This window comes from Salmo salar, unplaced genomic scaffold (assembly GCF_905237065.1).
Source record: "Salmo salar unplaced genomic scaffold, Ssal_v3.1, whole genome shotgun sequence".
Lineage (NCBI taxonomy): Eukaryota > Metazoa > Chordata > Actinopteri > Salmoniformes > Salmonidae > Salmo > Salmo salar.
The window spans coordinates 87869-105179 of record NW_025549708.1 but is presented as its reverse complement, the minus strand read 5'-3'; the positions used below and the strand labels follow the sequence as shown (position 1 = coordinate 105179).

Below are 17311 nucleotides of genomic sequence, written 5' to 3'. Positions count from 1 at the left end.
GGGCCTCTTTCATGGTCTCCAGACCATTTCCGGAGACCTTCTCCCCTACCTCACCTCGCTCATCAACGCATCCTTGACCGCTGGCTACGTCCCTTCCGTCTTCAAGAGAGCGAGAGTTGCACCCCTTCTGAAAAAACCTACACTCGACCCCTCCGATGTCAACAACTACAGGCCAGTATCCCTTCTTTCCTTTCTCTCCAAAACTCTTGAACGCGCCGTGCTTGGCCAGCTCTCTTGCTATCTCTCTCAGAATGACCTTCTTGATCCTAATCAGTCAGGTTTCAAGACTGGGCATTCAACTGAGACTGCTCTTCTCTGTGTCACGGAGGCTCTCCGCACTGCTAAAGCTAACTCTCTCTCCTCTGCTCTCATCCTTCTAGACCTATCTGCTGCCTTTGATACCGTGAACCATCAGATCCTCCTCTCCACCCTCTCCGAGTTGGGCATCTCTGGCACCGCGCACGCTTGGATTGCGTCCTACCTGACAGGTCGCTCCTACCAGGTGGCGTGGCGAGAATCTGTCTCCGCACCACGTGCTCTCACCACTGGTGTCCCCCAGGGCTCTGTTCTTGGCCCACTCCTATTCTCGCTATACACCAAGTCACTTGGCTCTGTCATATCCTCACATGGTCTCTCATATCATTGCTATGCAGATGACACACAATTAATCTTCTCCTTTCCCCCTTCTGACAACCAGGTGGCGAATCGCATCTCTGCATGTCTGGCAGACATATCAGTGTGGATGACGGATCACCACCTCAAGCTGAACCTCGGCAAGACGGAGCTGCTCTTCCTCCCGGGGAAGGACTGCCCGTTCCATGATCTCGCCATCACGGTTGACAACTCCCTTGTGTCCTCCTCCCAGAGTGCTAAGAGCCTTGGCGTGACCCTGGACAACACCCTGTCGTTCTCCACCAACATCAAGGCGGTGACCCGATCCTGTAGGTTCATGCTCTACAACATTCGCAGAGTACGACCCTGCCTCACACAGGAAGCGGCGCAGGTCCTAATCCAGGCACTTGTCATCTCCCGTCTGGATTACTGCAACTCGCTGTTGGCTGGGCTCCCTGCCTGTGCCATTAAACCCCTACAACTCATCCAGAACGCCGCAGCCCGTCTGGTGTTCAACCTTCCCAAGTTCTCTCCACGCCACCCCGCTCCTCCGCTCTCTCCACTGGCTTCCAGTCGAAGCTCGCATCCGCTACAAGACCATGGTGCTTGCCTACGGAGCTGTTAGGGGAACGGCACCTCCGTACCTTCAGGCTCTGATCAGGCCCTACACCCAAACAAGGGCACTCCGTTCATCCACCTCTGGCCTGCTCGCCTCCCTACCTCTGAGGAAGCACAGTTCCCGCTCAGCCCAGTCAAAACTGTTCGCTGCTCTGGCACCCCAATGGTGGAACAAGCTCCCTCACGACGCCAGGACAGCGGAGTCAATCACCACCTTCCGGAGACACCTGAAACCCCACCTCTTCAAGGAATACCTGGGTTAGGATAAGGTAATCCTTCTAACCCCCCCCCTTAAAAGATTTAGATGCACTATTGTAAAGTGGTTGTTCCACTGGATATTATAGGTGAATGCACCAATTTGTAAGTCGCTCTGGATAAGAGCGTCTGCTAAATGGCTAAAATGTAAAATGTAAAATAAACCACGAACAAATGAAAGAGAGCGATGAAATTAAATATATCTGTAGACATACAGTTGAAGTCGGAAGTTTACATACACCTTAGCAAAATACATTTAAACTCAGTTTTTCAAAATTCCTGACATTTAATCCTAGTAAAAATTCCGTTTTAGGTCAGTTAGGATCACCACTTTATTTTAAGAATGTGAAATGTCAGAATAGAAGTAGAGAGAATGATTTATTTCAGCTTTTATTTCCTTCATCACATTCCGAGTGGATCAGAAGTTTACATACACTCAATTACTATTTGGTAGCATTGCCTTTAAATTGTTTAACTTGGGTCAAACGTTTCGGGTAGCCTTCCACAAGCTTCCCACAATAACTTGGGTGAATTTTGGCCCATTCCTCCTGACAGAGCTGGTGTAACTGAGTCAGGTTTGTAGACCTCCTTGCTTGCACACGCTTTTTCAGTTCTGCCCACAAATGTTCTATAGGATTGAGGTCAGGGCTTTATGATGGCCACTCCAATACCTTGACTTTGTTGTCCTTAAGCCATTTTGCCACAACTTTGGAAGTATGCTTGGGGTCATTGTCCATTTGGAAGACCCATTTGCGACCAAGCTTTAACTTCCTGACTGATGTCTTGAGATGTTGCTTCAATATATCCACATAATTTTCCTCCCCTCATAATGCCATTTATTTTTTGAGGTGCACCAGTCCCTCCTGCAGCAAAGCACCCCCAACATGATGCTGCCACCCTGTGCTTCATGTTTGGGATGGTGTTCTTCAGGCTTGCAAGCCTCCCCTTTTTCCTCCAAACATAACGATGGTCATTATGACCAAACAGTTCTATTTTTGTTTCATCAGACCAGAGGACATTTCTCCAAAAAGTACAATCTTTGTCCCCATGTGCAGTTGCAAACCGTAGTCTGGCTTTTTTATGGCGGTTTTGTAGCAGAGGCTTCTTCCTTGCTGAGCGGCCTTTCAGGTTATGTCAATATAGGACTAGTTTTACTGTGGATATAGATACGTTTTGTACCTGTTTCCTGCAGCATCTCCACAAGGTCCTTTGCTGTTGTTCTGGGATTGATTTGCACTTTTTGCACCGAAGTACATTCATCTCCAGGAGACAGACTGCGTCTCCTTCCTGAGCGGTATGACGGCTGCGTGGTCCAATGGTGTTTATACTTGCGTACTATTGTTTGTACAGATGAACGTGGTACCTTCAGGAGTTTGGAAATTGCTCCCAAGGATGAACCAGACTTGTGGAGGTCCACAATTCTTTTTCTGAGGTCTTAGCTGATTTCTTTAGATTTTCCCATGATGTCAAGCGAAGAGGCACTGAGTTTGAAGGTAGGCCTTGAAATACATCCACAGGTACACCTCCAATTGACTCAAATGATGTCAATTAGCCTATCAGAAGCTTCTAAAGCCATGACATAATTTTCTGGAATTTTCCAAGCTGTTTAAAGACACATTCAACTTAGCATATGTAAACTTCTGACCCACTGGAATTGTGATACAGTGAATTATAAGTCAAATAATCTGTCTGTAAACAATTGTTGGAAAAATGCCTTGTATCATGCACAAAGTAGATGTCCTAACCGACTTGCCAAAACTACAGTTTGTTAACAAGAAATTTATGGAGTGGTTGAAAAACAAGTTTTAATGACTCCAACCTAAGTGTATGTAAACTTCCGACTTCAACTGTATATATATTTATATTTAAGGGGTTTGTGGTATATGGCCAATATACCACGGCTAAGGGCTGTTCTTAGGCACAACGCAACACAGAGTGCCTGGAGGTGCCTTATTGCTATTATAAACTGGTTACCAACATAATTAGAGAAGTAAAAATAATTGTTTTGACATACCCGTGGTATACGGTCTGATATATCACAGCATCAGCCAATCAGCATTTAGGGCTCGAACCACCCAGTTTCTAAATATATATATATATATACGCCTGTAGATAACAACAACGTTACTGTCATTAAGTTTATTCAGAAAGGGAATGTGTCTGTGGAATAAATGACGTGGCTCGTAGACGTTTATATAATGTTTCTGTCATATATTTTATCTCCTAAAGATGAGTTTCAACCTGGCTTCATCACGTTCAGAGCCATAAATACCGAACGAGCAGCCACGGCCATCTGCTCTGGGGTCAAACCAATCGGCTGCAACACTGAACATGTGAGTTCAAAGGAACAATCGTGGTATTTTTTAAGGCAAATAATTATGTGTGTGTGTGTCTGTGTGTGTCTGTGTGTCTGTTTGTGTGTGTCTGTGTGTCTCTGTGTGTGTGTATGTGTGTGTATCTGTGTCTCTGTGAGTGTGTATGTGTGTGTGTCTGTGTGTTTGTGTGTGTCTGTGTGTTTGTGTGTGTGTGTGTCTGTGTGTTTGTGTGTGTGTGTGTCTGTGTGTGTGTCTCTGTGAGTGTGTATGTGTGTGTGTTTGTGTGTGTGTGTGTGTGTGTGTGTGTCTGTGTGCAAGCATTAGATGGCATGCATGTGTCCATCTGTTTCATAGTGTCTGTGTGTGTGTGTGTGTGTGTGTGTGTGTGTGTGTGTGTGTGTGTGTGTGTGTGTGTGTGTGTGTGTGTGTGTGTGTGTGTGTGTGTGTGTGTGTGTGTGTGTGTGTGTGTGTGTGTGTGTCTGTGTGTGTGTGTGTCTGTGTGTGTGTGTGTGTGTGTGTGTGTGTGTGTGTGTGTGTGTGTGGTGTGTGTGTGTAGTACTGTATAGGTGGTGGTGGACACTTCCCTGAGGCTGCTCCCATACAGTGTGGTGACTTCACTGGCTTTGACGGGAACGGTTACGGGACCAACATAGGCTGGAGTGCGTCCAGGGAGATCACCGAAGCTGCTGTGCTGCTCTTCTACCGTTAAATTCCATCCTAAAACCGTTTACTATGTTCTATACACTGTAAGGAATACAACTATATTGTCCAAAAGAAACTAACCATTCTATGGTATTGAATAGAAAACTAACCATTCTATGGTATTGAATAGAAAACTAACCATTCCATGGTGTTGAATAGAAAACTAACCATTCTCTGGTATTGAATAGAAAACTAACCATTCCATGGTATTGAATAGAAAACTAACCATTCCATGGTATTGAATAGAAAACTAACCATTCCATGGTATTGAATAGAAAACTAACCATTCTATGGTATTGAATAGAAAACTAACCATTCCATGGTATTGAATAGAAAACTAACCATTCCATGGTATTGAATAGAAAACTAACCATTCTATGGTATTGAATAGAAAACTAACCATTCCATGGTATTGAATAGAAAACTAACCATTCCATGGTATTGAATAGAAAACTAACCATTCCATGGTATTGAATAGAAAACTAACCATTCCATGGTATTGAATAGAAAACTAACCATTCCATGGTATTGAATAGAAAACTAACCATTCTATGGTATTGAATAGAAAACTAACCATTCCATGGTATTGAATAGAAAACTAACCATTCCATGGTATTGAATAGAAAACTAACCATTCCATGGTATTGAATAGAAAACTAAACATTCCATGGTATTGAATAGGAAACTAACCATTCTATGGTATTGAATAGAAAACTAACCATTCCATGGTATTGAATAGAAAACTAACCATTCCATGGTATTGAATAGGAAACTAACCATTCCATGGTATTGAATAGGAAACTAACCATTCCATGGTATTGAATAGAAAACTAACCATTCCATGGTATTGAATAGAAAACTAACCATTCCATGGTATTGAATAGAAAACTAACCATTCCATGGTATTGAATAGAAAACTAACCATCTCTGCCATCAACATACGTGTATTAAGATTTGTTGTCGTTTGTTTTATGAAATCCCCTGTTTGATAAATTGTTGTAACGGAAACAACTTCTCTGTGGTTATTATAGAGGTAGCATTAATTCACTGAATGTGCTGTACAAATACAACTGCATATACACTGCTCAAAAAAATAAAGGGAACACTTAAACAACACAATGTAACTCCAAGTCAATCACACTTCTGTGAAATCAAACTGTCCACTTAGGAAGCAACACTGATTGACAATAAATTTCACATGCTGTTGTGCAAATGGAATAGACAACAGGTGGAAATTATAGGCAATTAGCAAGACACCCCCAATAAAGGAGTGGTTCTGCAGGTGTGGACCACAGACCACTTCTCAGTTCCTATGCTTCCTGGCTGATGTGTTGGTCACTTTTGAATGCTGGCGGTGCTTTCACTCTAGTGGTAGCATGAAACGGAGTCTAAAACCCACACAAGTGGCTCAGGAAGTGCAGCTCATCCAGGATGGCACATCAATGTCAACTGTGGCAAGAAGGTTTGCTGTGTCTGTCAGCGTAGTGTCCAGAGCATGGAGGCGCTACCAGGAGACAGGCCAGTACATCAGGAGACGTGGAGGAGGCTGTAGGAGGGCAACAACCCAGCAGCAGGACCGCTACCTCCGCCTTTGTGCAAGGAGGAGCAGGAGAAGCACTGCCAGAGCCCTGCAAAATGACCTCCAGCAGGCCACAAATGTGCATGTGTCTGCTCAAACGGTCAGAAACAGACTCCATGAGGGTGGTATGAGGGCCCAACGTCCACAGGTGGGGGTTGTGCTTACAGCCCAACACCGTGCAGGATGTTTGGCATTTGCCAGAGAACACCAAGATTGGCAAATTCGCCACTGGCGCCCTGTGCTCTTCACTGACGAAAGCAGGTTCACACTGGGCACGTGACAGACGTGACAGAGTCTGGAGACGCCGTGGAGAACGTTATGCTGCCTGCAACATCCTCCAGCATGACCGGTTTGGCGGTGGGTCAGTCATGGTGTGGGGTGGCATTTCTTTAGGGGGCCGATACAGCCCTCCATGTGCTCGCCAGAGGTAGCCTGACTGCCATTAGGTACCGAGATGAGATCCTCAGACCCCTTGTGAGACCATATGCTGGTGCGGTTGGCCCTGGGTTCCTCCTAATGCAAGACAATGCTAGACCTCATGTGGCTGGAGTGTGTCAGCAGTTCCTGCAAGAGGAAGGCATTGATGCTATGGACTGTCCCGCCCGTTCCCCAGACCTGAATCCAATTGAGCACATCTGGGACATCATGTCTCGCTCCATCCACCAACGCCACATTGCACCACAGACTGTGCAGGAGTTGGCGGATGCTTTAGTCCAGGTCTGGGAGGAGATCCCTCAGGAGACCATCTGCCACCTCATCAGGAGCACGCCCAGGCGTTGTAGGGAGGTCATACAGGCACGTGGAGGTCACACACACTACTGAGCCTCATTTTGACTTGTTTTAAGGACATTACATCAAAGTTGGATCAGCCTGTAGTGTGGTTTTCCACTTTAATTTTGAGTGTGACTCCAAATCCAGACCTCCATGGGTTGATAAATTAGATTTCCATTGATTATTTTTGTGTGATTTTGTTGTCAGAACATTCAACTATGTAAAGAAAAAAGTATTTAATAAGATTATTTCTTTCATTCAGATCTAGGATGTGTTGTTTAAGTGTTCCCTTTATTTTTTTGAACAGTATATATACTGTTCATATCCAGTATTACTGCATGTTAATCCATTGTATACCTTTTGAATTGTAGTGTTGGTTGTTGGCCACTAGGTGTCGGTGGTGATCCAGATAAAGAAATCAAATCAAATTGTATTAGTATTAGTCACATGCGCCGAATACAACAGGTGAAATGTGAAACGCTTACTTAGAAAAATCCCCCACCCCCAATTTTTTCTTCAAATAATTAAAGAGCAGCAGTAAAATAACAATAGTGAGATTATACAGGGGGTACCAGTACAGAGTCAATGTGGAGGCTATATACAGGGGTACCGGTACAGAGTCAATGTGGAGGCTATATACAGGGGGTACCAGTACAGAGTCAATGTGGAGGCTATATACAGGGGTACCAGTACAGAGTCAATGTGGAGGATATATACAGGAGGTACCGGTACAGAGTCAATGTGGAGGCTATATACAGGGGGTACCGGTACAGAGTCAATGTGGAGGCTATATACAGGAGGTACCGGTACAGAGTCAATGTGGAGGCTATATACAGGGGGTACCGGTACAGAGTCATAGTGGAGACTATATACAGGGGGTACCGGTACAGAGTCAATGTGGAGGCTATATACAGGGGTACTGGTACAGAGTCAATGTGGAGGCTATATACAGGGGTACTGGTACAGAGTCAATGTGGAGGCTATATACAAGGGTACCAGTAGAGTCAATGTGGAGGCTATATACAGGAGGTACCAGTACAGAGTCAATGTGGAGGCTATATAAAGGGGGTACTGGTACAGAGTCAATGTGGAGGCTATATACAGGAGGTACCAGTACAGAGTCAATGTGGAGGCTATATACAGGGGTACCAGTACAGAGTCAATGTGGAGGATATATACAGGAGGTACCGGTACAGACTCAATGTGGAGGCTATATACAGGAGGTCCAGTACAGAGTCAATGTGGAGGCTATATACAGGGGGTACCGGTACAGAGTCAATGTGGAGGCTCTATACAGGGGTACCAGTACAGAGTCAATGTGGAGGATATATACAGGAGGTACCGGTACAGAGTCAATGTGGAGGCTATATACAGGGGGTACCGGTACAGAGTCATAGTGGAGACTATATACAGGGGGTACCGGTACAGAGTCAATGTGGAGGCTATATACAGGGGTACTGGTACAGAGTCAATGTGGAGGCTATATACAGGGGTACTGGTACAGAGTCAATGTGGAGGCTATATACAGGGGGTACCGGTACAGAGTCATTGTGGAGACTATATACAGGGGGTACCGGTACAGAGTCAATGTGCGGGGGCACCGGTTAGTTGAGGTAATTGAGGTAATATGTACATGTAGGTAGAGTTATTAAAGTGACTATGCATAGATAATAACAGAGAGTAGCAGCAGCATAAGGGGGAGGGGGGGGTGCAAATAGTTTGGGTAGCAACTTTGACACAGGGTCCATGTCAAAGTGAAAGTGCTCATTTTGCCTCCCTCCCAAATGCCACCCTATACCCTATGTGGCCGATCTATCCCAAAGGGCTCTGTTCAAAATTGATCCCCTATATAGGAGATAGGGTGTCATTTGTCTTGTTGTCTACTCTAGATCGTCTATTTTGGTCTAGACTTGGTCGGCTAGTTTGGTCTAGACTTGGTCGGCTAGTTTGGTCTAGTCTTGGTTGTCTAGTTTGGTCTAGTTTGGTCTGGTCTTGGTCGTCTAGTTTAGTCTAGTTTGGTCTAGTCTTGGTTGTCTAGTTTGGTCTAGTCTTGGTTGTCTAGTTTGGTCTAGTCTTGGTTGTCTAGTTTGGTCTAGTCTTGGTCGGCTAGTTTGGTCTAGTCTTGGTTGTCTAGTTTGGTCTAGTCTTGGTTGTCTAGTTTGGTCTAGTCTTAGTCGTCTAGTTTAGTCTAGTTTGGTCTAGTCTTGATCGTCTGGTTTGGTCTAGTCTTGGTCATCTAGTTTGGTCTAGTCTTGGTTGTCTAGTTTGGTCTAGTCTTGGTCATCTAGTTTGGTCTAGTCTTGGTTGTCTAGTTTGGTTTGGTCTTGGTCGTCTAGTTTAGTCTAGTTTGGTCTAGTCTTGGTCGTCTAGTTTAGTCTAGTTTAGTCTAGTCTTGGTTGTCTAGTTTGGTCTAGTCTTGGTTGTCTAGTTTGGTCTAGTCTTGTTTGTCTAGTTTAGTCTAGATTGGTCTAGTCTTGCTCTTCTAGTTTGGTCTAGTCTTGGTTGTCTAGTTTGGTCTAGTCTTGGTTGTCTAGTTTGGTCTAGTCTTGGTCGTCTAGTTTGGTCTAGTCTTGGTCATCTAGTTTGGTCTAGTCTTGGTTGTCTAGTTTGGTCTGGTCTTGGTCGTCTAGTTTGGTCTAGTCTTGGTCGTCTAGTTTGGTCTGGTCTTGGTCGTCTAGTTTGGTCTGGTCTTGGTCATCTAGTTTAGTCTAGTTTGGTCTGGTCTTGCTCTTCTAGTTTGGTCTAGTCTTGGTCGTCTAGTTTGGTCTGGTCTTGGTCGTCTAGTTTGGTCTAGTCTTGGTCATCTAGTTTGGTCTGGTCTTGGTCATCTAGTTTGGTCTGGTCTTGGTCGTCTAGTTTAGTCTAGTTTGGTCTAGTCTTGGTCGTCTAGTTTGGTCTGGTCTTGGTCGGTCTAGTTTAGTCTAGTTTGGTCTGGTCTTGGTTGTCTAGTTTGGTCTGGTCTCGGTCGTCTAGTTTGGTCTGGTCTCGGTCGTCTAGTTTGGTCTGGTCTTGGTCGTCTAGTTTAGTCTAGTTTGGTCTGGTCTTGGTCGTCTAGTTTGGTCTGGTCCTGGTCGTCTAATTTAGTCTAGTTTGGTCTGGTCTTGGTCGTCTAGTTCGGTTTTTAGATTATCTAGTCCTCTTTACCTAGCTACTGCCACCATCTGCTAGGTTTGTTTACCTAGCTACTGCCACCATCTGCTAGGTTTGTTTACCTAACTACTGCCACCATCTGCTAGGTTTGTTACCTAGCTACTGCCACCATCTGCTAGGTTTGTTACCTAGCTACTGCCACCATCTGCTAGGTTTGTTTACCTAGCTACTGCCACCATCTGCTAGGTTTGTTTACCTAGCTACTGCCACCATCTGCTAGGTTTGTTTACCTAGCTACTGCCACCATCTGCTAGGTTTGTTTACCTAGCTACTGCCACCATCTGCTAGGTTTGTTACCCAGCTACTGCCACCATCTGCTAGGTTTGTTTACCTAGCTACTGCCACCATCTGCTAGGTTTGTTTACCTAGCTACTGCCACCATCTGCTAGGTTTGTTTACCTAGCTACTGACACCATCTGCTAGGTTTGTTTACCTAGCTACTGCCACCATCTGCTAGGTTTGTTTACCTAGCTACTGCCACCATCTGCTAGGTTTGTTTACCTAGCTACTGCCACCATATCAAATCAAATGTTATTAGTCACATGCGCCGAATACAACAGGTGTCGACCTTACAGTGAAATGTTTACTTACGAGCCCCTAACCAACAATGCAGTTTCAATAAAATTATGGATAAGAATAAGAGATAAAAGTAACTAGTAATTAAAGAGCAGCAGTAAAATAACAATAGCGAGACTATATACAGGGGGGTACCGATACTGAATCAATGAGCGTGGGCACCGGTTAGTTGAAGTAGTATGTACATGTAGGTAGAGTTATTAAAGTGACTATGCATAGATAATAGTAACAGAGAGTAGCAGCGGTGTAAAGAGGGGGAGGGGGGGAAATGCGAATAGTCTGGGTAGCCATTTGATTAGATGTTCAGGAGTCTTACGGTTTGGGGGTAGAAGCTGTATAGAAGCCTCTTGGACCTAGACTTGGCGCTCCAGTACCACTTGCCGTGCGGAAGCAGAGAACAGTCTATGACTAAGGTGGCTGGAATCTTTGACAATTTTTAGGGCCTTCCTCTGACACTGCCTTGTATAGAGGTCCTCGATGGCAGGAAGCTTGGTCCCAGGGACGTACTGGGCCCTTCGCACTACCCTCTGTAGTGCCTTGCGGTCAAAGGCCAAGCAGTTGCAATACCAGGGAGTGATGCAGCCAGTCAGGATGCTCTCAATAGTGCAGCTGAAGAACCTTTTGAGGACCCATGCCAAATCTTTTCAAATCTTTTTTGTCTCCTGAGGGGAAATAGGTATTGTCGTGCCCTCTTTTTTATTTTTATTTTATTTCACCTTTATTTAACCAGGTAGGCTAGTTGAGAACAAGTTCTCATTTACAACTGCGACCTGGCCAAGATAAAGCAAAGCAGTGCGACAAAAACAACAACACAGAGTTGCATATGGGATAAACAAACGTACAGTCAATAACACAATAGAAAATCTGTATACAGTGTGTGCAAATTAAGTAAGGAGGTAAGGCAATAAATAGGCCATAGTGGCAAAGTAATTCAAATTTAGAAATGAACACTGGAGTGATAGGTGTGCAGATGAGGATGTGCAAGTAGAGATGCTGGTGTGCAAAAGAGCAGAAAAAAGAATATATGGGGATGAGGTAGGTAGTAAGTTGGATGGGCTATTTACAGATGGGCTGTGTACAGCTGCAGCGATCGGTAAGCTGCTCTGACAGCCGATGCTTGAAGTTAGTGAGGGAGATATAAGTCAGGAATTTTTGCAATTAGTTCCAGTCACTGGCAGCAGAGAACTGGAAGGAATAGCGGCCAAAGGGGGTGTTGGCTTTGGGGGTGACCAGTGAAATATACCTGCTGGAGCGCATGCTACGGGTGGGTGCTGCTATGGTGACCAGTGAGCTGAGATAAGGCGGGGCTTTACCTAGCAAAGACTTATAGATGACCTGGAGCCAGTGGGTTTGGCGACGAAAATGTAGCGAGGACCAGCCAACGACATCATACAGGTCGCAGTGGTGGGTAGTATATGGGGCTTTGGTGACAAAATGGATGGCACTTCCTCCCTCTAACCTCTTGTCTCCCAACCTGCTGTCTCTGAAGCTCTGTGATTGGTGGACTGGACTCAGCGGTGCGCTGATGTGTCAATGGACGGAAGTTCTGTGTGGGTTCTAGTTCCAGAAGGTTGGGTTCCAATCCGGAATGCTCGAAGGGGATTGGTCTGTCTATGCCATAATCCTACAGGGTTTTCTAGCTCACCTTGAGCCACTGATATCTAGTACATACTATGTAGTAACCATGACCACACGGTCCCTGGATATATGGAAATCATGGAGCTGGATTCCATCCCACAGGGTCGGGGGTCTGGATTCAGGAGCTGAGTTAACCCTAACGGACCAGGAGAACTTTGCTACAAGAGACTCTGAAAACAATGATTTGTGTTTATTACAAGACAGATCTTTTCTTCCGGGAAGTCAAACTGCTGTTTTAATGCAGAGTCTCGTACAGACATCCTACCCTACTACCATACTACCCTACCTTTCCTTCCCCGGCCTAACACGGACCTATAGGAACAGTGTACATGAATCTGTGTCTGCGTCCGGTATGGCACCCTATTCCCTATAGAAGCCATATAGGGGGTCAGTCGTCAAAAGTTGGCTGAAGTCGTGAAGTGTGCAGGGATTAGGGTTCCATTTGGGAGGCTGGCACAGTGTGGGAGTATGTGTGTTTTATATACTGCACGTTTAAAGACAATTTAAATCACTTCTTCTTAGCCCTGTTATGTGGGCCTGGAGAGAGAGAGGACAAGGTGATAACAGGCTTGTTGAGAGAGAGAGGACAGGGTGATAACAGGCCTGGATAGAGAGGACAGGGTGATAACAGGCCAGGAGAGAGAGAGGACAGGGTGATAACAGGCCTGGAGAGAGAGAGGACAGGGTGATAACAGGCCTGGAGAGAGGACGGTGATAACAGGCCTGGATAGAGAGGACAGGGTGATAACAGGCCTGGAGAGAGAGAGGACAGGGTGATAACAGGCCTGGAGAGAGAGAGGACAGGGTGATAACAGGCCTGGAGAGAGAGGACAGGGTGATAACAGGCTTGTTGAGAGAGAGAGGACAGGGTGATAACAGGCCTGGAGAGAGAGAGAGGACAGGGTGATAACAGGCCTGGAGAGAGAGGACAGGGTGATAACAGGCTTGTTGAGAGAGAGGACAGGGTGTAACAGGCCTGGATAGAGAGGACAGGGTGATAACAGGCCTGGAGAGAGAGAGGACAGGGTGATAACAGGCCTGGAGAGAGAGAGGACAGGGTGATAACAGGCCTGGAGAGAGAGAGAGGACAGGGTGATAACAGGCCTGGAGAGAGAGAGAGACAGGGGTGATAACAGGCCTGGAGAGAGAGAGGACAGGGGTGATAACAGGCCTGAGAGAGAGAGAGGACAGGGTGATAACAGGCCTGGAGAGAGAGAGAGGACAGGGTGATAACAGGCCTGGAGAGAGAGAGGACAGGGTGATAACAGGCCTGGAGAGAGAGGACAGGGTGATAACAGGCTTGTTGATTGAGGACAGGGTGATAACAAGGTTAATGACGTCTTAAAGAGATATTTGCATTCACCTGTTTAGGACTTTATTTTTGAAAGGTGACACCTCGTTCTGCATCCTAAATGGCACCCTATATAGTGCACTACTTTTGACCAGTGTCGCCCAAGTAGTGCACTATATAGGAATATAGTGCACTACTGCCTTTTGAACTCCTGATTGGTCGATTACCTAATAGCCATCTATAGAACCGTAAGAACTACCCAGTAGAAGCCAGGAACCCGTAGAACACGCAGAACAGCGAACAATGTTCACAACAGACAAAAAGGCATGTTTTACCTGTTTCAATTTTGCATTAAAAGAAAAAAACCTTTTTTCCTCTTGATTTTCTCTTTTTTTATTTATCTGTTGCTGCTCTATTATTAACTGGTATTCATTAATTATTCAACTAAATGCATTTGCTAATGATTACGAGGAAGAGGTGTGCTTCCAGAAATGGTACCCTATTCCTTATACAGTATGGAGGACAATAGAGGGCCCTGGTCAACAGTAGTGGACTATAGAGGGCCCTGGTCAACAGTACTGGACTATAGAGGGCCCTGGTCAACAGTACTGGACTATAGAGGGCCCTGGTCAACAGTACTGGACTATAGAGGGCCCTGGTCAACAGTACTGGACTATAGAGGGCCCTGGTCAACAGTAGTGGACTATAGAGGGCCCTGGTCAACAGTAGTGGACTATAGAGGGCCCTGGTCAACAGTAGTGGACTATAGAGGGTCCTGGTCAACAGTACTGGACTATAGAGGGCCCTGGTCAACAGTACTGGACTATAGAGGGCCCTGGTCAACAGTACTGGACTATAGAGGGCCCTGGTCAACAGTACTGGACTATAGAGGGCCCTGGTCAACAGTAGTTCACTATAGAGGGCCCTGGTCAACAGTAGTTCACTATAGAGGGCCCTGGTCAACAGTAGTTCACTATAGAGGGCCCTGGTCAACAGTACTGGACTATAGAGGGCCCTGGTCAACAGTAGTGGACTATAGAGGGCCCTGGTCAACAGTAGTGGACTATAGAGGGCCCTGGTCAACAGTAGTGGACTATAGAGGGCCCTGGTCAACAGTAGTGGACTATAGAGGGCCCTGGTCAACAGTAGTGGACTATAGAGGGCCCTGGTCAAAAGTAGTGGACTATAGAGGGTCCTGGTCAACAGTACTGGACTATAGAGGGCCCTGGTCAACAGTACTGGACTATAGAGGGCCCTGGTCAACAGTACTGGACTATAGAGGGCCCTGGTCAACAGTAGTTCACTATAGAGGGCCCTGGTCAACAGTAGTTCACTATAGAGGGCCCTGGTCAACAGTAGTGGACTATAGAGGGCCCTGGTCAACAGTAGTGGACTATAGAGGGCCCTGGTCAACAGTAGTGGACTATAGAGGGCCCTGGTCAACAGTAGTGGACTATAGAGGGCCCTGGTCAACAGTACTGGACTATAGAGGGCCCTGGTCAACAGTACTGGACTATAGAGGGCCCTGGTCAACAGTACTGGACTATAGAGGGCCCTGGTCAACAGTAGTTCACTATAGAGGGCCCTGGTCAACAGTACTGGACTATAGAGGGCCCTGGTCAACAGTAGTGGACTATAGAGGGCCCTGGTCAACAGTACTGGACTATAGAGGGCCCTGGTCAACAGTAGTGGACTATAGAGGGCCCTGGTCAACAGTAGTGGACTATAGAGGGCCCTGGTCAACAGTAGTGGACTATAGAGGGCCCTGGTCAACAGTACTGGACTTAAGAGGGCACTGGTCAACAGTAGTGGACTATAGAGGGCCCTGGTCAACAGTAGTGGACTATAGAGGGCCCTGGTCAACAGTACTGGACTTAAGAGGGCCCTGGTCAACAGTAGTGGACTATAGAGGGCCCTGGTCAACAGTAGTGGACTATAGAGGGCCCTGGTCAACAGTAGTGGACTATAGAGGGCCCTGGTCAACAGTAGTTCACTATAGAGGGCCCTGGTCAACAGTAGTGGACTATAGAGGGCCCTGGTCAACAGTAGTGGACTATAGAGGGCCCTGGTCAACAGTAGTTCACTATAGAGGGCCCTGGTCAACAGTACTGGACTATAGAGGGCCCTGGTCAACAGTAGTGGACTATAGAGGGCCCTGGTCAACAGTACTGGACTATAGAGGGCCCTGGTCAACAGTAGTGGACTATAGAGGGCCCTGGTCAACAGTAGTGGACTATAGAGGGCCCTGGTCAACAGTAGTGGACTATAGAGGGCCCTGGTCAACAGTAGTGGACTATAGAGGGCCCTGGTCAACAGTACTGGACTATAGAGGGCCCTGGTCAACAGTACTGGACTTAAGAGGGCCCTGGTCAACAGTAGTGGACTATAGAGAGCCCTGGTCAACAGTAGTGGACTATAGAGAGCCCTGGTCAACAGTAGTGGACTATAGAGGGCCCTGGTCAACAGTAGTGGACTATAGAGGGCCCTGGTCAACAGTACTGGACTATAGAGGGCCCTGGTCAACAGTAGTTCACTATAGAGGGCCCTGGTCAACAGTACTGGACTATAGAGGGCCCTGGTCAACAGTACTGGACTATAGAGGGCCCTGGTCAACAGTACTGGACTATAGAGGGCCCTGGTCAACAGTAGTGGACTATAGAGAGCCCTGGTCAACAGTAGTGGACTATAGAGGGCCCTGGTCAACAGTAGTGGACTATAGAGGGCCCTGGTCAACAGTAGTGGACTATAGAGGGCCCTGGTCAACAGTACTGGACTATAGAGGGCCCTGGTCAACAGTAGTGGACTATAGAGGGCCCTGGTCAACAGTAGTGGACTATAGAGGGCCCTGGTCAACAGTAGTGGACTATAGAGGGCCCTGGTCAACAGTACTGGACTATAGAGGGCCCTGGTCAACAGTAGTGGACTATAGAGGGCCCTGGTCAACAGTAGTGGACTATAGAGGGCCCTGGTCAACAGTAGTGGACTATAGAGGGCCCTGGTCAACAGTACTGGACTATAGAGGGCCCTGGTCAACAGTAGTTCACTATAGAGGGCCCTGGTCAACAGTAGTGGACTATAGAGGGCCCTGGTCAACAGTAGTGGACTATAGAGGGCCCTGGTCAACAGTAGTGGACTATAGAGGGCCCTGGTCAACAGTAGTGGACTATAGAGGGCCCTGGTCAACAGTACTGGACTATAGAGGGCCCTGGTCAACAGTACTGGACTATAGAGGGCCCTGGTCAACAGTAGTGGACTATAGAGGGCCCTGGTCAACAGTAGTGGACTATAGAGGGCCCTGGTCAACAGTAGTGGACTATAGAGGGCCCTGGTCAACAGTAGTGGACTATAGAGGGCCCTGGTCAACAGTACTGGACTATAGAGGGCCCTGGTCAACAGTAGTGGACTATAGAGGGCCCTGGTCAACAGTAGTGGACTATAGAGGGCCCTGGTCAACAGTAGTGGACTATAGAGGGCCCTGGTCAACAGTACTGGACTATAGAGGGCCCTGGTCAACAGTAGTGGACTATAGAGGGCCCTGGTCAACAGTAGTGGACTATAGAGGGCCCTGGTCAACAGTAGTGGACTATAGAGGGCCCTGGTCAACAGTACTTCACTATAGAGGGCCCTGGTCAACAGTAGTGGACTATAGAGGGCCCTGGTCAACAGTAGTGGACTATAGAGGGCCCTGGTCAACAGTAGTGGACTATAGAGGGCCCTGGTCAACAGTAGTTCACTATAGAGGGCCCTGGTCAACAGTACTGGACTATAGAGGGCCCTGGTCAACAGTAGTGGACTATAGAGGGC

General features: G+C 46.8%; 1 long non-coding RNA gene across 1 annotated transcript; it reads left to right on the top strand.

Moving 5' to 3' along the window:
* Positions 1 to 3317: 3317 nt before the first annotated feature.
* LOC123738713 (uncharacterized) lies at positions 3318 to 5616 on the top strand. The gene is made up of 2 exons (XR_006767512.1): positions 3318 to 3818; positions 4357 to 5616. It is a non-coding gene; the product is annotated as an uncharacterized lncRNA (long non-coding RNA).
* Positions 5617 to 17311: the final 11695 nt, after the last annotated feature.